Source organism: Sturnira hondurensis, unplaced genomic scaffold, assembly GCF_014824575.4.
Source record: "Sturnira hondurensis isolate 20B ecotype Veracruz unplaced genomic scaffold, ASM1482457v3 Scaffold0012012, whole genome shotgun sequence".
Lineage (NCBI taxonomy): Eukaryota > Metazoa > Chordata > Mammalia > Chiroptera > Phyllostomidae > Sturnira > Sturnira hondurensis.
In genome coordinates this window covers 3,426,461-3,449,448 of record NW_028084643.1, presented here as the reverse complement: position 1 = coordinate 3,449,448, position 22,988 = coordinate 3,426,461, and positions in this window count along the sequence as shown.

The following is a 22,988-nucleotide window of genomic DNA, read 5'->3' as shown; positions in this document are numbered from 1 at the left end:
AGACAGTAAGCTCTGTACTTCTTTCTCCCTTTCTAATTTTCTATTTCTGTTTCCCATCTTCTGTTTTTCTCTTACAAATACAGTTTATCTATTAGTGAAATAATAATTGTGAGTTCCTGTTCTAATCTGAAAGTGTGAGCAGATGGAGTCGTGGTGATGGATTTCAAAGTGTGAAATGTATGTGCATTTGTTTTTTTTGATAAAATATTTAGTAATAAAGCTGATTACACTGTTCAGTAAATTGGGCTGTTTCATAATATTTTAAGGAACTGGAGTGGCTAACACTAATCTGAATTTATTTCATGGCAGCCTTATTTTTAGTATAGATCTTCTCCCTTTATTAGAAATATACTGTTCCTTTTACAGTCATATTTAGTGTTTGGAGCCCATGTGAGAACTTAAGAGCAGTTTCCTAAAGGTGATTATTACTTGCTCAATAAATACCATCATAGTAATTCAAGAGTACTATAATGTTCTTAGGATGCTTACATACATTGGAGTGACTCTTTTGCTTTTCATGGGCCTGAAGTAACCCCTTTAGAAATGTGCCTGCTCGTTTTAGTAAAGGGGATGTCTATCTTGGTCCAGTGGGCAAGGTCAAGGGTAAGGCAGATGTTCTGTACCTTAATCCCTTTGTAATTTATTTAGGTTTATAAAGACCAAGGAGTTACATGCACATTGAATTATAATCTATCCCATTGATATTTGATAATTCCACAATTCTTTGCATGAATAAAGAAACGACTACAAAGAGTTCAGTATTACTACCTATTTAGCTGCAGATCTTATGTTTCGTCACCTTTAAGACTAGAAACATATGTTTGGCTTTTAAGAAAAAAATATTTGAGTTTATCTGACAGATTAAAACAATTTTATAGTATTTTAAAATGATGTTGAAAATCTTTGAAATCATATAGACAAAACAGATAATATCTCCTTTAGTTTAAAGTTACTGTCATTTACATAGACATATATTGCTAAAAATAAATACAAAAATGGATTTCTTCATGGATATTAAATTCTACAACAGTCTTTTTGTCTACCCAGTAAATGCTGCCAAAATTATGGTCCTAGCAAAGAATGCAAATTGGATTATTAACATTGGAAATAAAAATGAAGAAATTGACTGAAATGAATTATGTTAGATTTAGTGAAAGCTTGGCAAAAAAATGAATTCTGCTTACTAATATAAGTAGCCTAGCTAAGTGAGCAAGTGACTTTTTATTCTTAAAATAAGTAGAAAGAATATGGAACAAGCTTGAAATAAATGAAAGAAAATGTAATGGTGAAATAAAATTAGCAAGAATATGTATAGGTGCAGATAAGACTAGATTTTTGTACTATAAAATATATTATTATTTTTTCTTAATATTTTAATAGTACATGTGTATTAATGTAAATACAATATTAGTTTCAAAATTTTTAAGCTATTTTTGCTACGTGTTTTCACATTCATTGTTTCACTTTATTTTTACAAGTGATCTAGGTCATATTTTTAGTTCGCAGTTTTATATACTATTAAATAGAGACTCAGAGAGGATACCTTGAAACTGATATTTTAATAAACAACTCTAAACCATGAAGAGATGCTTAGTTTATTTGCATGAGATAGATATGAATATTGATGATGCCTTATATCACTGATATTTTATCTTTTAGATTCTGTTCTCTAGCTTTAAAAGGTTTTGTTTTAACTTTTAAAGTTACAGTGAAAATATGAATTCTAAGGCTAATGATCTGTCCCTGTTACAGAATTTTACCCATTTGGGGGCCAAGATACTATTACTGAAATAGTACCCCCCAGACCCCTACCTGGGGTCTTTCTGTTCTAGGTTCATCTTGCCCACCACCAGGTGGGAACTGTGGCTCTCAATGACAGAGTTTGGTGAAAAGCAAAGGAACTATTTATTCCAAAGTTATACAGACTTAGAGTAATGTCGGAATGTTGCCATTAAGTCTCAAAGTCCCTTTAAGATACCCACAAATGAACACAGTCCTGCCTCCCCTTGCTAAATTAGGCCAGTCAGGCATATCGCATCTCAGAAAAAGAAATAGAAGTCCGTGGCTTGGCTAGACTCCCAGTTCCTCCTAGTAATCTGTGCACAGCTGGACAGATCTCCCATGGTCCCCAGCATCATCAACTGTGTCGTGGCAATCTCCAGTTCTTAATCCAAAACAATGTGACACCTCCTCAGGGTACACTTGAGAGTGTACACCCCAAGAGTCTGTTCACCTCTTTCCTTCCCACATGTGCAATATCAATAAAATATTAACCTAATTACAAATAGTTAATTGAAATAAAATATGCAAAATATCCTGACTGGTCTGGCTTAGTGGACTGAGGGCTGGACTGCAAACCAAAGGGTCGCTGATTTGATTCCCAGTCATGGGAATCATGACTGGGTTGCAGACCCAGGTCCCCAGTAGGGGGTGTGTGGGAAGCAATTGTGTATTGATGTGTCTCTCCTCCCTCTCCTTCCCTCCTCTCTAAAAGTAAATAAATAAAATCTTTTTTAAAAGTTCAAAAAAATCAAAATAAAATATTAAAAATATTTTAAACTACCTAAAAATTAAGATAGAAAAAAATGAGATTATTTTATGCAATGCATTTGCATAGAAAAGTAAGTATTTTATTTTTATAAGACTAATGGAAAAGAAGGCTAATGTGAGAATGTTCTATAAAGAAGAGTAAATGAACAAAGAGGCTGCTGGAAGAATATCAAGGAGATAAACTAAGTTTGGTTAAGAGACAAAAAGAAATGAAAGAAAAATGATAGTGACTACAAGCAAAAGAAACAGAAACTGTAGTGGCCAGGGCTCCTTCAGCTTTGGGAACCTCCAGTGGAGTTGGTTAGAAAGAGCTCCAATGTGCTGGGAGTCACCAGAGGGCCTCCGGAGGTTAACAAGTAGAATGACAGGTCAAGGAAACTGTTGGCTACTCACAGATACAACCATGCATTGGAGTCTTGAGAATAGCAGTGAATGACCCCTGAATTTCCACTGCTGCTCAAGAGAAGCAATAAATTGATAATGTTTGCATANTATAATATATAATATAATTATATATATATAATTATATTATATATTATATGTTTATATATAATATATAATATATAATATATAATATCTATTAAGGGGTATACTGTATAGTATATCCTGTTCATTTAACCTGATAACATCACTTTTGGTAAGATTACTTGTCTTCTATTTTCCATATCTCTATTTCTGCAAGAAGGGTATTTTAAAAGAGTACCTGAAAGGAATTTTTTAAAATGATATTGGTTATAATACTATATCTGTTTTTTACCAAAATAGATTTGGTTAAATGCAAAATTGAATGGTCAATATCAATGTCTAGCTCTCTTTATCTCTTTCGTACTTTTGGCATAAGGAAATAAAAATAAAATGAACCATTAAGCTAAAATATATTTAGAAAAATTCAGAACAATAAAATGGGGAATAGTTTTTCTTTTGGTTCAGAATTGCCACCATGATAATTTTACTCCCAGCATGCTTGTGTTAGTGAAGTTTAATTCTACTTAATGAACTAGGAAGCTTTAGTAATGCCATTCATTCTCTGAGGATTTTTTTGATGTTTAGGATTTAACATCTGTCACTTCAAGGACCCTCTTTTGTGACAATCAGTAAAGACACTCAACTTCCAGAAATTCTTATTTTAGTAGATAAGGAAGAAATAATTTCATACATAAAACACTTCTCCTTGTTCAGATACAATCATGAAGCTTTAAAAATTTGAAAAAGAACTGGTCCTGCAGCTTTATTTTTTATTTGGCATATGGAACTGTTGTTATTCTTGTAGAGCTAAATCCCATAATGAGCATCCACATACACAGAGAAAATTGTATCCCTCCCACTGAACATTGCAATTGCTATAAAAAACAATAGGATTTTATAAAACTTTGAGAAGAAAACATAGGCAGTGAACTCCTTGTCATCATTCTTGGGGCTATTTTTGTAGATCTGAGTTTAAAAGCAAGAACAAAAAAGGACAAAAGTAAACAAATGGAACTCCATCAAACTAAAAAGCTTCTGTACAACAAAGGAAATCATCGACAAAATTAAAAAGCAATTTATTGAATGGGAGAAGATATCTACAATTCTTAGATACTATAAAAGGTTAATATCAAAAACACATTAAAAACCCATACAGATTAATGACAAAAAAGTGTGACCAATTTAAATATGAACAGAAAATCTGAATAAACCATTTTCCCCCAAGAAGATATACAGATAATCCATGGACAAATTAAAAGATGCTCAATATTACTAATCAGGGAACAACAAATAAAAATCACAATGAGCTCATTCCTGTCAGAATGGCTATTATCAAGAAAGGACAAGAAATAAGTATTGGTAAGGATGTGGAGAAAAGGAAAGTCTTGTGCACCATTAGTAGGAATGTAAATTGGTGTAGCCACTATGGAAAACAGTATGGAGGTTCCTCAAGAATAGAAGGTTCCTCAAGAACTTAAAAATAGAAGTAACTATTCTCATGATGCAGCAATTCCAGGTCTGGTTATTTATCTGAAGAAAGTGAAAACAGTAATTTGAAAAGATATATGTGCACCCCTATGTTCATTGCAGCATTGTTTAAAATAGCCAGGATGTGGAAACAACCTAAATGTCCATCAATGGTGAAACAGATAATGAAGATGTGGCACACACACACACACACAATGGGATACTATAACAGTCACAAAAAAAGAATGAGATCTTGCCATTTGAGACAAGGTGGATGGTCCTTGAATGTGTTCTGCTAAATAAAATTAATCAGAGAAAGAAATATCAAATGATTTCACTTACATGTGGAATTAAAAACAAAGCCAAATGAATGAACAGCCAAAACCAAACTCATAGACACAGAGAACTGATTGGTAATTTCCAGAGGGGACTCAGTTAACTGAGTGAAGGAGGTGAAAAGGTAACAACCTTCAGAAATAAGTAAGTCATGGGATGTAATGTACAGCACAGTGACTACAGTCAATAACACAATAGGGCAAATTTGAAATTTCCTAAGAATAGATGTTCGAAGTTCTCATCAGAAGAAAAAAAAATGGTGGGGGGAGTAACTTTGTGTGGGGACAATTGGTGACTAAATTTATTGTGGTGATCACTTTGCAGTGTATAGATGTCAAATCATTATGTTGTACACTTGAAGCTAATTTAATGTTGTATGTCAATTATATTTTAACTAAAAAGTAGGTTTAACAGAAATAAGCCAATAAAAAGAGGGTGTATCTGTTTAGGTTTCCTATGATTGGGTATGTGCTTCCTTGGTTTTTGCTCCATTATTTTTTCTTTATCTAGATATTCAAGTGTACGAAACAGACCCAAGAGGAAATAAGAACGTTTTATGTAAAATGATTGCTAAAAGCACAAAATATGACAGAAATAAAATGTTTGGAATTATAGGAGGTGACTATAAATAAATAGTGTTGCCAGATTATTGTAGGGACCAAAGGTTTAATCCCAGTTCTGTCTTTTATCAGCTCTGTAAAACTGGAAGTTACTTGGTCTCTCAGCCTCTTTCCTCATCTACTTCTGTGGAAAGGTGAGACTGAACAAGGCCATGTGTGAGAAGTTCTTAGGCAAAAGTAGATACGTTCACTGGCTTCTCAGTAAAAATGGCTTATGCCCTTTAGAAAGGAACAGCTGGCTGTATGAACTTTCAGGGAAATGAGTGATGGTAATACAAATGGTATCAAAACAGATTTAAAGTACTATATAGTTTAAAAGAAGGAATTTATTTTGGAAAACATAAAGAATCTTCACCATGATCATCATCATCATCAGCAGCAGCAGCAGCAGCATCTGATTATTCAAATTGCTGTAGATGCTCTTACAATTAATTTGTAAAATAAATGCCATAGTAAAATATCATCATGGCTATAAATTTGGCTACTGCCCAGAAATATGATCAAGTTGAAGGGTATTTTTAAATACAATTCTGAAATCCCTATATCAAATATTTGGAAATGGTCATTGGAGATTGACCAGTGAATCACTAAAGAGTTATGGATATAGTTAGCTTTATTAAATACCTTAGTTTGTTTTCTAGAACCTGCTGTATGTTCATTTCATTTGCAGGTGGGTTTAATTTGTGGTGGTTTAGTGTAAGGCCATAGTACCCTGAGCATGCCCAATCTCATCCTAATTTGTGGTGGTTTAGATAAAAAAACCTAGATGTTCGATTACACAAACAAATAAGAAGCAATATATCTGTAGAAACTATATGGGTTTTCCATAGAAATAAATATGGTCTGGATGTTTTAAGATTCTAAATATCAAACATATCAACCCAGTTACAGAATATCTAGGATATGTTTATGATATTTTGGGTATATTAGGAAGATAAATACTGATTATTATCAGTCTGTGCTTTGACCATCAAAAAGTTGGATTAAAAATAAAAGGAGTATAGACACTGACTTTGGAGTCTATGAAAATTAAAGGGTCTGAAACTATCAAAGCTCATTGCTTGTTGTGGTACATTTTGAATATAGATTATTCAGAATTCCTGGTGAAAGTGAATCAAAATAAGGGACTGTATTTCAACTTTTGTTCAATTTGTGTCTTAAGTAAGCATGGTGATAAGTATGTAACATTAAAGTAAAAAGTAAGTAAGCTTTAATCATTAACATCTTATAAGTAAACCTTTTAAAAAAACAACACAAGTAAGTCTTACACTGTGAGAACAGACTTTGAATCTCAAGTAGTACTCATATCTGATAGCTCTCATAGTATTATTTGATATTTGATAGCTGATATTCTACTATCTTCTTTTTAAGTCTTAGAAAAAATCATTTAAAAATATTTTATTCATTCCAAATATGCTTCATTCCAAATATGCACCTTGAAGAAAATATTCAATTTAGGAAATGTAGTAAAATATATACCTACAGGAAATAAAATATATACATGCTATTTACTGCTCGTTAAATAGTACATTTTATTATAGTTTCTCAGCTGAGGTTATAACAGCAAATGTTCAGATAAGTGTTGGAAATTCTGAAAATGATTCTGACCCTTTAAAAATATATCTAAACATTGTCTTCATGTTCATAAAAATTTGAAATGGCTGATATCTTTTGAGTGAATTTTGTAATCTAGTGATATACTGTTAGAAATTAGTTTTTAGAAATTCTTTTGCATATTTATTCATTTAAAAATATTAATATGGTGGGCTTGGATGGGAGTAAAAGACAGAAAACTGTACTTGAACAACAATTAAATTTAAAAAAGTGAAAGAACTGGAAAAAATAATAAAAATATAAATATTTGAAGAGTTATCTGATTTCTGGACAGTCCAAGTTTTCTGCAACCTTTTCCTTTGTTTGGCATTGTATTAAGTATTGTAAGTAATCTAGAGATGATTTAAAGCACACAGGACGATGTGTGTAAGCTACACGAAAGCACAGTTGTGTTCCACGTAATGTCAGTTGGGTCAATGATGGACCACCAATATGGTGGCAGTCCCATAAAACCATCATGGAGTTGAATTCCCTGTAAGAAATGGAAGGATATGTGGTTCAATACAAATTTTTTTCCTCTGATGGGAGCAGTATCTTTGGGCCTTGGTAAGAGATTTTCTTTTACAACACCCCAATGGACTCCATAGACTACATGCCTATCAGTTAGCCAGACTTGTATTAGCATAGAGGAGTCTGTTCTGAGAGAGCTACATGTTCAGAGGTTGCTAGAGTGAAAACTTTCTGTTGAGTGTGGAGCCAGCCTGTTCCTGGTTGGTGCTGCTTTTAAGTTTTGGAAATATTTCAGATTCCAGTGATGTAAAGCATAGATAAGTTTTGTTCCTTCCATCAGTTTAATCCCAGGAGAGTTTTTTTGTGTGTGTGCCAAATAGGTTCAATGGCACTAAAAACAACTTCCCAAAGTCAAAAAAAAAAAAATACTGGGTCCTCAGTTCTACACCTTCTCCATGTTAAGCAACCCTTTTTCACTGAATATCACAGATTTTTTTAATCTGTCCACTGCTCTGGCATGCAGTAGCCAAAACCACATTGCCATGTTGGTTCCTTATGTTTCTTCATCTTCTCATTTTGATGCCTTATTCTTACGAATCCTCAGAGCGCCTTTCACTTCCTCCTGACAGTCTCTACTTCGGTCACCTACATTTGCCTTACCAAGTGAATTCCTCTTCAGCATTTCCAGTCATTCAAGTCCATGGCCCTGTTCATGGAGCAGCTTTGAAATTCTCTTTCTGATCCTGCCAAAGGAAGCAGTTTTGTGGGATAGTGTCTGTTTATAAAGTCTGCAGTAGTCTGTGGTAACATCCTAAGTTTTCATATTCATTCACCACTCACTGACTCACCCAGATCAACTTCCAGTCCTGCAAGCTCCATTCATGGAAAGTGCCTTACATAGGTGTATCATTTTCTTTTTATATCTTTTATATTATATTTTAATATACCTTTTCTATATTTAGGTACACAAATATTTAACCCTTTAGCTGCATCCTACACAATTCAGTGCAGAAACATGCTGTACAGGTTTGTAGGCTGGAAGCAATAGGCTGTACTATATAGCCTAGGTGAGTCAGAAGCTATATACCACCTAGGTTTGTGTAAGCGCACTCTGATCTTCACACAACAACGAGACCACCTAATGATGAATTTCTCAGAATTTATAGTCATTGTTGAGTGTAACATAAAATACTACAGCATTTTATATAAGAAACATGAGCATCTGTGGATTTTGATATCCATAGCAGTCTTAGAGCCAATTCCCTGCAGATATAAAGGAATGAGTGCATTTCAGGGGATTAATACATTCTAGCAAAAATAATAACTGTTAATGTTCATGTTAATGATTTTAAGACCATATCAAATCTTGACTGTGGTCAATATTAATATCTAAGTGGTACTCTGGTGCTGCTTTTATGTTTGGGGTTTTTTTTGGAAATTTTATTTAATTTTAGAAATGGGGAAAAGGATGGAGAAAAAGAGGGAGAGAAACATCAGTGTGAGAGTGAACATCAATTGGTTGCCTGTTGTATTCACCCTTTCTGGAGAACAAACCTGTAACTCAGGCATGTGCCATGACTGGGAATCGAACCAGCGACCTTTTGCTTTGAGGGACAATGCCCAACCAACTGAGCCACACTGGTCAAGGCATGCTTTTATGTTTATTTTCAAAACTCTACTTGCTGAGAAAAATAATTAGTGGCCATATTTTATAGGCAGTAATACAATGTTTTTTCAGTACCAATATGTGTGTTTATATGTGTATTTGTATATGTATATATATCATATATACACCTCTGTGCCCCTCTTTATGTGTTTATATAAATATTTCCTATAATATGCACTTGTTTTAAATATTCTTTGTGCTTTAATACCAAAGAGATTATAATTTTGTATGAATTAGAAAACAAAACAACATGACCTCAGCATTTGTGCGCATTGTTACCATGCTTTCTTATGTTTACTTCTTGTCAATATTAAATTGAACAACTCACAAATAATTCCATTGGCAATTTTTTGAAATATTAGAATTATCTAAGTATTGTTGGGAAAGTTGTTTCTGTGCAAGGGAAATATAATTCTATTCAGTTATTGATTAGTTTAAGGCAAAATTTAATGTTTCTACTATACAAAGACATAGGAGACTTGATAAACAAACTACAAATCAGAACTGTTTAAATTTTATTTTTTATAAATGTTCCTGTATAATTATGTTTTTGATGAAAATGACCACCAAAAAGAATAGCATGATATTTTCTTTCACCTTCAGTCAAAAAATTAGAGAGTTATCATAAATTTTTTTCTAAACACCAAAAAATTAGAGAGTTGTCATAGCCTCTTGGATCTGGCTCAAAATATTTCTTGCTTAGATTTAGGTTGAAGAGAAAACAAACCATCTCTCATAACAGCAAATATCATTAGCCAGATGGACTTCCATGTCCACACCTGGACCAACACAGTGTCTGCCTAGGACTATCAAAATGCATGACTGATGTCATCTATGCAATTTGAAGTTCTAATTACATATAGGGGATTCTTAGGATGAATTATTTTACTCTGAGCAACAGCTGCTGGAACTTCAACTCTACTTCACATAAATTATCTAGAAGTACCTTTGAAGTTAAATAAATAAAAGGCACACTGGTCAAGGCATGCTTTTGACAAAGGAAATAAAATCTTAAAGGCATTTATTAATCTCTTTTTGTTCTAAACACCAAAAATAACATAGATAATAAAATATCAGTATCAAATTATGATAACCCCTGTTAAAAAGAAATTTTCAAAATAAAAGTGCATGCATACAGATAACAAATAATATTTAATATAGTAAGTATTTATATATTTTTTGCTTGTCCAGTTTTTAATTCTTCTTTTTATTAGCATACTGTTGAGAGGTAATTCCTGGTGACCAGCTACTGGAAACCAACCTATCATATCACTCCACACTCTATAGAGGGGCATAGGAGATAAACTCATTCAGTCAGCTGCATCGTTATAGGACTTGACTCTTCAGCTGGTAACACCAGAAGAGAAAAATCATTTAGTGTAATGGTGGTTGAGGCAATGAGTTACGAGTGGACTGCACCTGCTTTGAAATTGCTCCTATGGTTTCGCCTTCCTGTCTTTCAGAACTGCCTTGGCATGGAACTGTTACTCAGCTGGTTCTCAGCCTCCAGCCAAGTCCATGAGCTGAGCTGTGTCTCTAACACATTGCCAACAAATCCCCTTTCTAAATTAGCTAGGTTCCAGTTCTGCTGTTTGGAATCAATTACACTAATTGATTGACATTTCAGACTTACCTGTTAATGGACATTAAGTTCAATTTGCTTGTTATTTTCATGGCATAACATATATAAACACCTGATTATCCAAAGAATCTCTGAAACAATTGAGAAATTATTTAAATATTTCTCTCTGTGCATCTGAATGTATATGTCATCTTTAGAATTCAATTTTTGATCATGGTAAAAACATGTAACATGAAATCTACCCCATTAATTAATTTCTAAATATATGCTACAGAACTATATACACATTGTAGTACAGTGGCTGTCTAGGACTTTTATTTTGTGTGACTGAAACTCCATACTGATTGCACAGCAGGTCCTCTTTTCTCCCTCCCCTCAGCTCCTGAAGTTTGACCATTTTAGACACCATGTATAAGGGGAGTCATGCAGTATTTGTTCTTTAGTGACTAGATCATTTTGCTTAGCATAGTCCTTAAGATTTATCCATGTAGCATATGACAGGACTTCCTTCTTATTTAAGGTTGAATAGAATTTCATTTTGTATGTATGTGTATATCTGTATCTATATTTATTTCTATCTAACGAATATCTGTCTTTTACATTTTCTGTACAATTTTTCCATTGATGGATGAACATTTAAGTTGTTTCTAGATCTTGGCTATTATGCATAATGCTGCAATGAACAAAGAAGTGCAAATATTTCTTTGAAATAGTTTTCAATTTTATTGGATATATATTGAGAATTGGGATCTCTAGATTGTATATAGTGGTTTTATTTTTAAGTTTTTGAGGGAACTTCATACATATTTTTGTAATGGCTGTACTGATTATGTTCTTATCAATAATGCATACAGATTGTGATTTCTCCGCATCCTTACTAACAGTTATTTTCTGGTTTTGTTTTAATTTTTATAATGGTCATACTAACAATTTGAGGTGGTATATCATTGTAGTTTTGATTTGCATTTCCTTGTATATGAATGATATGAGCACACATCTGTTGGAGATTTTTATGTCTTTGCAAAAATGTCTGTTTAAGTCTTTTGACCACTTTTTAATCCTTAGTTTTTTGTTATGGAGATCTTTGAATTCCTTATATACTTTGAATATTAACTCCTTATAATATATGTTTGCAAGTATAGTTGGTAGATTGCTTTTTTCACTTTTTTGATTGTTTCTCTATCACACAGAAGCTTTTTAGTTTAATGTAGATATGCTTATCTATTTTTGCTTTTGTTTTTAGAATTTTGGGATCATACTCAGGATATCATTGCCAAGGCCAATGTTCTGGAGTTTTTCCCTTATAGTTTTTCAAAGACTTTTATAGTTTCAGGTTTTATGTTTGTCTTTAATTCATTTTGAGTTGATTTTTATGCATAGTGTAAATGTAAAATAAGGGTTCAATTTCATTCTTTAGTGTGTGGTTGTAATTTTTGCAAAGTATTTTTTGAAGAAACTATCTTTTCCCCATTATCTAGTCTTGGCTATGTTTTCCAAGATCATTTCCCCATATACATGTGGGTTTATTTCTGGGCTCTCTATTTTTATCAGTCATTCTACATGTGTGTTTTTATTCTAATACCACACTCTTTTCATTACTGTATTTATGGCACATGTTCTGAAGTCAGGAAATGTGAGACATCCAACTTTGTTTCTTATTTCAATATTGTTTTTGCTTGGTGGGTGGCAGAGGAGTGAAAAGGAAGCAAAGCTGGGACAACTGTAATAGAACAACAATAAAAAAATTAACCACAAAGGATTGTTGTTGCACTTCAGGGAGTTTTGTGGTTCTGAGTGAATGTTAGGATTACTTTTTTCTATTTCTGAAAAAGTTTTCACGGGGATTTTCATAGAGATTTCATTGACTGTGTAGATCTCTTTGGGTAATGTGGACATTTTAACAATAATTTATTTTTGAATCCATGAACACTGGTGTTTTTCCAGTTATGTCTTTTTTAATTCCTTCCAGCAATGTTTTATAGTTTCAGTGTATAATTCTTTTGCCTCTGTAATTGTTTATTTCTAATTATTTTTTACTGTAATTGTATTTTATACCTTTATTAAAGTCTACTTGACAAATATAAAGTTATGTACCTTAAAGATATAAAATGTAATGTTCTGATATACATATGCATAGTAAAATGGTTCCCCAAATCAAGATAGTAAATGTGTCTATAATCTCACATAGTTATGGTGGGGGTGTGTTTTTTCTTTTAAATTAAAATCAACTTTGTAAAATTTTGAGTATACAATGCAATATTATTAATTATAGTCACCATGCTGTGCCTTAGAACATCTTCCTCCCATGCAATTGAATCTTTGTGCACTTGACCAACATCCTCTCCATTTTTCTACCTTCTAACCTTGGCAATGATTTTTCTCTTTTCTTCTTTTAGTATTTCTAGTTACTTAGATCCCACATAGCATACGTAAGATCACATAGTGTTTGTCTTGCTGTGTCCACCTTATTTTACTGAGCATAACATTATCCAGGATTATTCATGTTGTTCCAAGTGCCAGGGTTTCCTTCTTTTTTAAGGCAAAGTAATTATGTGTGCATATGTGTAAAACTGGGTCAGTTATCTTCAGTTTTTTCACAAAACTACAAACGAGATTTAGGCTGGGGTCACAGTCATCCTAAGGCTCTTCTGGAATAGGGTTTTTTTCTTAACATACGCATGCAATTGTCACCTGGATTAAGGCCCCAGGGTGCTATTGGACTAAGGTCGAAGTTTTTCTTGGGCTGTTCGCTGGAAGCTGCCCTCAGTCTTCATCCTGTGAGTTTCCCCATATGGCAACCCACGTAATACCAACCAGCTTCATAATGTGAGCAAGTGAGAGAGTAAAGTAATATATAAGCAAGATAGAAATCAAAATATTTAGCAACCTAATAGCGGAAGTGACCTCTTACTATTTTTGCCTTATTATATTTGTTAGAAACAAGTTACGAGGTCCAATCCATACCCTGGAGGAGATCATACAAGGGTATAACAGGAAGTGGCGATCATGGTTGTCATTTTGAAGCTGCTTACCACCAATTTGCCTAGTGTTTTGGATTATTTAATCAATCTAAAAGAAAATTATATGACATCAGTTGTAGTGTCACAAAGTTTATAGGAACTTTGACAAATTACTTATCTACCCTGAGGTTTAGACTGTTCATTTATAAAATGGAGGTACTAATTTCTACCTCATAAGGATGTATACTGTATATAACAATGTATAAAGTAATGTACAAGTGACTGTGAATGTTACTAAGGTTCCACATACTCACCTGTGTATTATGGTTGAATAGAATATTCGAATGAATTTCTCACACTCAGAGTTTGAAAAATAAGTATGTATCAGAGATAGAAGAGTGAAGTAAAAATATTTAATTCAAACATTTTTTAAAATGTAAAATATATACTGTTTAGTCAGTAGCAGTCAATAGCTAGCTGTGTAGGAAAGTGGGGAATGGGTGTATAAATATGCCAATAATTCTACTTGACCAGATTTTGTGGTAGGTGAAAGGCGATGATGGAGGGCAAAGTCAGAAATGTAGTTTGGGCTAGGTGGACTGGAATTTTGTTAGTGAACATGGTGGAATTTTAAAGAATTTAGAGCAAAGGAATAGCTGTGTAATTTAGGCAAATTTATTGCATTCATTGCATTAGTCATAAATTATACTTATTCATGATTATTTCAGGTATTGTCTATAGTTTCTATTTTTGGAAGAATTTTACTTCCATATATTAAGTAGAAAGTCTGTATTTTCTTCCATAAAATAAAAGACACACTTTTCATTTTCACCTATAACTTTATTGATTTGGATATTTTGAGTATGTTGGCTGTGTTTCATGTGGCATAACAATGCTTGTTCTCAGTTTGAATTTTACCAACTTCAACTGGTCTATCTGACCATAGAGCATCCTCCAGTGAGAAATCTCCAGTATGAAACTTTGGCAACAACTTTTGACATCTTCCCTCAGTTATAGCACCTACTCCATACAGTGCACAAATCTTTTTTTGTGTGTGTTTCAGTTGTATTTTATATTTTTTGAAATAATAAAGCATAATATGCTGAAAATGTTGTGTATGTTCTTCCATTTTCAGTATTAAGATAGCCACACAAAAATTTATGAATTTTAATGTTTTCTATTTTTAATGCACACTGATATGACAGCTGTCACAATACAATCTAACAATTTTTTTTGAATGAAGTCAAAGACAACTAAGCACTATTAGAGCCATCTTACAGGGAAAAACAGACTTTTTAATTAACCACTAGTACTGTTTGAGACTTCAATAGAATAGGGCTATGTGTGGGAAACATTATCAAATAATGTATATTTAGTGTAATGGGCAAACTATGGAAATAGACGTCGGAGCTGTATTGAGAAAAAAAGAGAGAAATCTCAACCAGTGATATATAATATTTTAACTCCCAACAATATGTTACTTATCAAGTACTCTTTGAAGAACTTTTGAGATCTTTAGAGTTCTGATAAAAGGGGGGGGTCTCATTTTACCTTCATAGTAGTCCTACAAGGTCTGTATCATTATTATCTTCTCCATTATATAGATCAGAAACTGAGATGTAGATACACTCATTACCTTGCCTCCTATCGTAGAACTAATAAGTTAAGAAGTCAAAATGTGAACCTGGCAGTCTGGCTCTGGACACTTACCACCAGCAGCATCCAACCCCACTTGTGAGATGAGACCTGGGATGAACATCAGGTCTCAGCCCAGATTAGCTCAAATATCTTCACCCAAAGGTCTGAGCAGTTTTTGAGGCCATGCCCTTAAACTGTCTTACTACACTGTATTGCAGAATAAATCCAACTTATTGTGGAAGGTAATGTATTTGTAGATCTTGTCATAGACTCAGTCCAAGACATATATTTTCTCTTTCAACCCTGCAACTGAAGCTGTCTGAAGCAGTAAAAATGTGATTTTACCTAGAAATTTCTCTTTTTCTTTGTACTCTCACCAGTTTCCAATTTTTGTTTTTTTTTAAATATTTTATTTATTTATCTTTAGAGGGGAAGGAAAGGAGAGAGGAAGAGAAACTTCAATGTATGGTTGCTTCTCCTGCATCCCCTGCTGGGAACTGGCCCCTGCCGGGAACTGGCCTGCAACCCAGGCATGTGCCCTGACTGGGAATCGAACCGCGATCGTGTGGTTTGAAGGTCCGCACTCAATCCACTGAGCTACACCAGCCAGGGCCCTTATACACTGTTAAATAGTAAACTTCCTTTCATAAATTATAAGAACAGAAAGGATTATTAAGGATCATTTAGCCCAACCCTCAAATTACTGATGGGGATATTGAGGTTCCAGAGGGAAAATGTTGCTAGTTAAAATGGTCAAGTGGTAGTATCCTGAGGGGATAGCTAAAACTGTAGTTTGTTCAGTAACCTAATCAGACTATCAAGGGAATGAAGTTATATGACAGCATCCTGAAAAGGATTCAGACTGTTGAAATTGAATGCTTTTCCACAGTGCTTGGTTTTTCTAGGCTTGGTATGCATTCTGGACTGGGCAAGAGCTGGGCAACCAAACAGAGTAATTATTTTAGTGAAATGAAATAACTAAGGTTGTCAAGACAGTTATACATCTATATATAAATATACCATCCATTCATTTTCTCATTTATTCACAAAAAACATGTTTGTTGAGTCTGTACAAATAATATGCAGCATAACACATTGGAGTTTGAGATGTCTTTAGGAGAAATAAGATGATGTGGGTATCAACTAAGCAGTTTTACTTGTGAGTCTGAAGGTGGAGTAGAGTTGTATATTTGGAGCTGAACAACATTTGAAGTTTTGGTTAGGATAGTATCATTCATAAATGTTTGAGAGAGTACAGGGTGAGAAGGCAAGAATACTGTGGACTGTGAACTGACTAACATTTGGGGAAGAGCAATATTTAAGAAGTAAGTGGGGGATGAGAATGAAAATGACAAAGACGACTAATCTAAAAGGAAGGGGGAAATATCAGCAGAGAAGTGCTTTATGACTCAACGATGAAGAGGTGACGACTTAAGTGGAACGGCATTAGCATCCATGTCAAGTGCTGCTACAAGTTAGTTAATAAATGGAATACATATCAATTTAATTTTACAAAAAAATATTGGTTACTTTGGACAGAATAATTTCTAAGGAGTTGTAGATGTGACAGGAATGCACAGGAGATCAAGAAGTAGAGACAATATTTTTAACTTAATTTTTATTGTTGACGTGGATGTTCCCATTCCCCCTTCTTTGCCCAGCTCTACAAAGCCCCTGTCCCCCTTCTTTCTGGCCATCACCTCACTGTTGTCTGTGTCTATTGGGCAAGCATGTATCTTCTTCGGCTAATGTCTTTACCTTCTTTGATCCATTCCCCCCTGCTATCTGCTCTAATAGCTATCAGTCTGTCCCATGTATCCATGCCTCTGTTTCTGTTATGTTTTCAGTTTATTTTGTTCATTAGAGTCCACATACAAGTGAGGTCATACGGTATTTTTCTTTCTCTGACTGGCTTATTTCACTTAGAGTGTTTGTAAATTAATTTTGAAAATCGTATTTCTTGAGGACTATATACATAAAGGGGGTAGTAACTAGAGTGAGACATTTGTGGAAGAGCTTTTTTTTAAAAAAAATTGAGAGATTAAAGACATTTGAACATGTTTTATGCTGAAGGGGAAATCCTATTGAAAAGGACCAGCAACCTGTTTCGCAGACGGAACCCTCCTGGCTCAGGAGGGCTGAGCAGTAGTTTCATCTGAGTATTATCAAATACAACCATAAAATGTTTAGTTCTTTAATTTATGCTTCTATTTGATTATAGATGTCAGTGACATTTCATACTTTCAAGGGTCCTTGCTGTTTTAAAATTGAAGAGAAAAATTACCTAGTCATAAAAGAAATTATTTTGTTTCCTTTCTAAGAGTTGAGGTATTATTGGTTCTATGCTCCTTGGGATATTACTGTATTGTGAAAGTCCAGACTGTATGCAGCACCCTCTTTGTGCCTAGTACATTTTTAAGCCTGGGAGTGTCACTGTTTGATATTTTCATATTAGTTGAGGCAGAAATTTGATAGCTCAGTTAGAGGTGAGGGCAAATCTGCTGCTAGAAATGTCTGAACTAGGTGTTGTACTCATCTGGGGAAGGTTTGGGAAGCATAACCTCTGTACATTAAAAAAATCAGTTAAACATCACACAGGAGCCAATAAATTGTTAAAATACTTTATAAAGAAAGATATTTTGTACAGATTGAAAAAGAAAGATTTTCAAGAGGTATCTACATGATCAAGAGAATTAATTTTTATTTGTCTTACTAGGGCCACAGACTTGCCAGTGGTAACTTATTTGTCTAGTTCAAGATAACTGTAGTTTTCTTTCCTAGGACTTACTGTTAAACAAAAAAAGACATTTTTAAAAATTGTACATTGGATCAGATTATCAGGTTTTTCTGTTCTATTTCTTTTGAGAACCTTTGAGTCCGCCTGTTGTGGCTGATGAGGAGAGTAAATGCACAGGCAACAACAATCCTGCGTAGAAAAAGGGAACGGCACACCTACTCTCTCAAGGGGAGAGTGTCCATGGATGCCTCCGCCACTCTCCCGAGAGGAGAGTGTGTCAACCCTTGCCTAGACGGGCTTTTATTGTTTTCTTCAGGTCTTACATCAGAGAAAGATTTATTACTTATTATATAGAATATTATTGTCTACATTTTAGGTACAATGAAGGAAATGTAAATAACATGCAGAGGGGAATGGCAATGAGCTGATTAGTTCTGTGCTTGGGAAAATTCACACAGGCTTTGGAAATTACCTTGAAGATAGACAATACACAGTTGTTGTTTTAGACCAGGGCGATGGAGTTTTAGCAAGAGCAAGCCATAACAGCTTGTATGTATTTTCTAGGCCTGATTCCCATGGGAAAACTCAGTCGTTTGAAGGTCTGGCTCCTGCCCACCACTTCACTTCTGTAAGTTTTCCATACAGAGCTGAGTCACATTTGCCAGGTGAAAACAAACCGGTCCCCTACATTGAATAAAAAACATCTTACATTTAAAAAAAGTTGAAGATTCGTGTGGTGATGGCAAGATCCAAGCTAGGTCTGTCCTTCCATCCCAGCTCCCAGCTTGGGTTAATAGTGGATTTTGGTACATCCTTTGGATTGGGACAAGGGAGAGTCCTGGGAGGAGAGGCCATCAAGGAGAGTGGGAAACCTCTCCTTGAGGAGAGAGTGCTCCGGAAGTGAACAGAACCCCGACATGGAAGTTGGGAAAGGATATTTATTTTATTACTGAGTGTCTCTATGTAAGGTAATCCAAGAGACTTTAAAAGTTTCCAAATTTAGACAAAGGGCGTGTATTTCTTTGATAAAGAGAAAAAAGTTCTTAATTTTTTAAAAGTTTTAAGAAGCAAGTAGTTACGTTGTGTGAGGGAGAATTGACAAGAGACAGCCTTATTTAAAACTTTTCTTAAGGCATATTTGACTGTCTTCTGTGAATATGGCCTTTATGAGTTACTGAGAAGTTGATTTCAAATAATTATATTAGTTGGAACACAAAGAATTTTAATAGCTTTATTTGGTACAAATCTGGACACATTAATGAAATAAGTCAGTTATTAGCAATTGCATTTTAAATGACTGACTCAAGCCATATTGTTATCAAAGAAAACATTGGACTCCTCATTCATATTTTATGGCCTGCATTGAAAACTGTAGAGATTAAACTATTAAGTGGAGAGCCTTACATTATTAATTTTAATGGCAATGAATCTTCTTCCTCTTCTGAATGTCTGTGCCTTTAATGAGGGAAGGAGAGGGAGCTCTTTTCAAACCATATTCATGGAGCAGATGGGCTATTAAATGGGCCACATTGTGTATGGGACAGAAAAACTTTGTGTGGTTAATAAACATGACCCCTGGGAAATTTTGTCTTTTGTTTGGGGAAAAAAGTCTACACATGTTGCAAAGGCAGCACCATTGACAGTGATGGATTATAAAGTTTTTTTTAGTGTTCTTTAGCAACTAGAAGTTAATGCAGAGCTATTTCTGACAAATGTTTCACTGTTGTTGCCAAGAAATAAATGTGTCAGTTACTTGATAGTAAGAAGGATGTTATTTCTTTGAAATTCTGTGCTTTTTAAAATGTTAGGCTAGGTATCAGGGACCAATTCTTCAGTCCTGACTGTGATACCAGGTTCTTGCATGACACTGGGTAAGTCATTTAAGGGTTTTTTTGTTGTTGCCTTCAGTGTGCATATTTCTAACATATAAAGATTAAAAATAATAATAGTTTTCAAGGTGCTTTAATATATGGAGGAAATATATATAATAAGATTTTTATTGGTGATTATAATTATCCTACATTATGTTTAGGAAAAGGAAATGGTGAATGAGTAAGCAGACAAATCAGAAAAAATAAAATAGTGTAATAAAGCATGTAATGGAGCATCTCTACCTTTTCTCTCCCACTTTATTTTTCTAATTAAATAATGCTTTTAGAAAAAATGCTTACTGGCTATCTATAAAAACGTTGAGGGTGTGATGTGCCGGTTCCAAGATCAGTAGGCCAGGAGTGGAGAAGAGTTGGCTGTGGGGAACCCCAGGTAGGACGCTATCCACAGAGCCTATTTGTGAAGTAACAAGGGCTTGAATGTCCCCCAATAAGTTTCCAGAACAAATTAAATCAGCATATTCATTGAAAGTCCACTATCTGTAGTGTAGTGTGCTGGAGCTTACCCTTCTGGAGAAAGTCTTACCCAGGAGAGAATAGTGAAATAGTTGATTTCCAGTGAAATAGCTGGAAAAAGTACTTAGAGCTGTAATGTGTCTGCCCTTGGCTTAAGTGGCTGAATTGAAATCTTTGGGAACACCAATTACTATAACGTGTAGGGAGAGCTTGTGCCTAGGAAAAGGCGTTTGCAGGTCAGAAATGGGTTGGGGCAGCAGAGTCAAGGGAATCAAAACTGTGATTATTGAAAGAAATTAGCTTTAGTGAGAAGCTGTGCTGTGTGCATTCCATGAAGATTTAATCAGGAAATGAGCCAGAGGGCAGGGCCATTTAGTGATAATTGAGAATGTGGAGTGTAAAACCCCAATGGAGACGTGAATTTAGGAATTTAAAGCTGTCATGGAAAGGAGAGAGGTTAAGGGTCTTTTTTTCCTTACTGCCAGCTGAATCATGCAGGACCCTATCAAGTCAAAGAAACTGCCTACCTGGATGCACCAGTGTTCTTAGTTAGCTCTCTCCCATTTCCAGGTTCACTAGATACTGAATTTCATGAGTTTTTGCTGCCTTATTCCCATTTTTTGCCTGGGTGAACCTGAAATCAGGGAATCAGATTGCCTTCCCGGATGTCTTTGATAGCACTCTCATCACACGGTTATTTAAATGAATAAGTAAAGTGTGCCGTACAACACTGAGCTGTAACTGACATGCGGAGGCAGAGCTTCTCCGTGCTGGCAGAATGATGGGATGGAGATCTCTCATCTCACAGGAGGTGCCCGGAGGCAGGAAAGTGGATTCTCTTGTTTTTGTTTTTTCCTTCACTGTCTTTCATCAGTGACACCTGCATTTACTCCTAGGTTTCAGGCTTTCTAGAACTTATAGTTGAATCTAGCATCTCCAGAATTCAGAGTTGAATGTTAACTTCCTAGGTAACTTCAAAATATGTCACTCATAATTCTCTTTCAAAAAATATAGACAAGATAATCTCCCGTCCTATATGCTGTCAATTTCCTTTTTTATGTGGCTTTTTTCCTTTCTAGAAACATGAATGTTGGTACATCTTGGAAGCTCTTACTCCACTTCATTGGTCTGCATCCTTTAACCCAGGGGTGTCAAACTCATTTTCACCAGGGGCTACATCAGCCTTGTGGTTGCCTTCAAAGGGCCGAATGTAATTTTAGGACTGTATAAATGCAACTACTCCTTAACAGTTAAGTGAGAGCTCGGGGTAGAAACAAGGTGCCGGGCTGATAAAAAAAGACGGAGGGCCGGATTCGGCCTGCGGGCTTTGTGTTTGCCACCTGTGCTTTAACCCTTAACACTTTTTCCTGCCTTTTCTCTTGTTTCTGGCTAACTAAAAATTCATTCTTAACTAATAATAGCCATTTTAATTAGCATGATACACATGTACTTATGACGGTAATGTTTCAGAAATGACATTCTTTTCTATCATGGCATCTCCTCTTGCCTCATTTCGACTGTCTCCTTTCTCCACAGGTCCTCTTAGCTTTTGTCTTAGTCTTATGGCCCTGGTTGCCATAACATAAGGCTATAGAGTTGGCATTATATATTTAAATGACATAAATTTATTTTCTCACAGTTCTGTAGCTAGAAGTCCAGGATGAAAATTCCAGCTGATATGGTTTCTGATAGCGCTCTTTTCCTGGCTTGTGGAGGCCTTCCTACTATGGCCTCACATGGCTTTTCCTCAGCATATGCAGGGGAGTTGGGATGGGTGGGTGGTGGGGAGTGGAGAGAGAGAGAGAAAAGAGTGAGTGTCAGTGTCAATGTTCTCTGGTTTCTCTTATTATAAGGGCAATGATCCCATCAATGTCCTGAGCTCACATTTAACCTTAATTACTTCCTTACTTTAAATACAGTTGTAATATTGGGATTAATATAGTCTATAGCAGCTGGAAATACAAATAAACATCTCATCCCCATTTGTAGGCATAATCCTCCCCCTCTTCCCCAAGATTCTTTGTCATTTTATTCCTTTCTTCAACATCTGTATATGTGAGTACCTACTGTTTGTTAGACTTCGGAAACATAGCCAATGTGCTTGCCCTCAAGGCGATTCCATTCTAACGGAGAAGACAGTTAATAAATAATCAATATAATTTCATGTGTTGACAAACTAGGTAAAGTGATACGGACTAACTGAGAACCTGAGCAGTGATTTAAGGAATGAAGGTATTTTATACTGACTACACAGGGAAGACCTTTCTGTAGAGAATATACAAGTATATAAGCTGAGAATTGAAGGATGCATAGGAGACATCCATGTGGAGATCTCCAGGGCTAAATATTCACAATAAAGTTGATAGCAAATGTAATCATCCTTCATTCTATAATGCAAGGATGCATTTATAGAATCATCCTTCATTCTATAATGCAAAATAATTTGATATATTGAAGGAACCGAAATAGACAGGTGCCTACTGCATATGGACCATCAGGGTCACAGGTGATGGAGAGGAAGCCATGAGACACATCATGCCTGTTTGTGGATCAGTGAA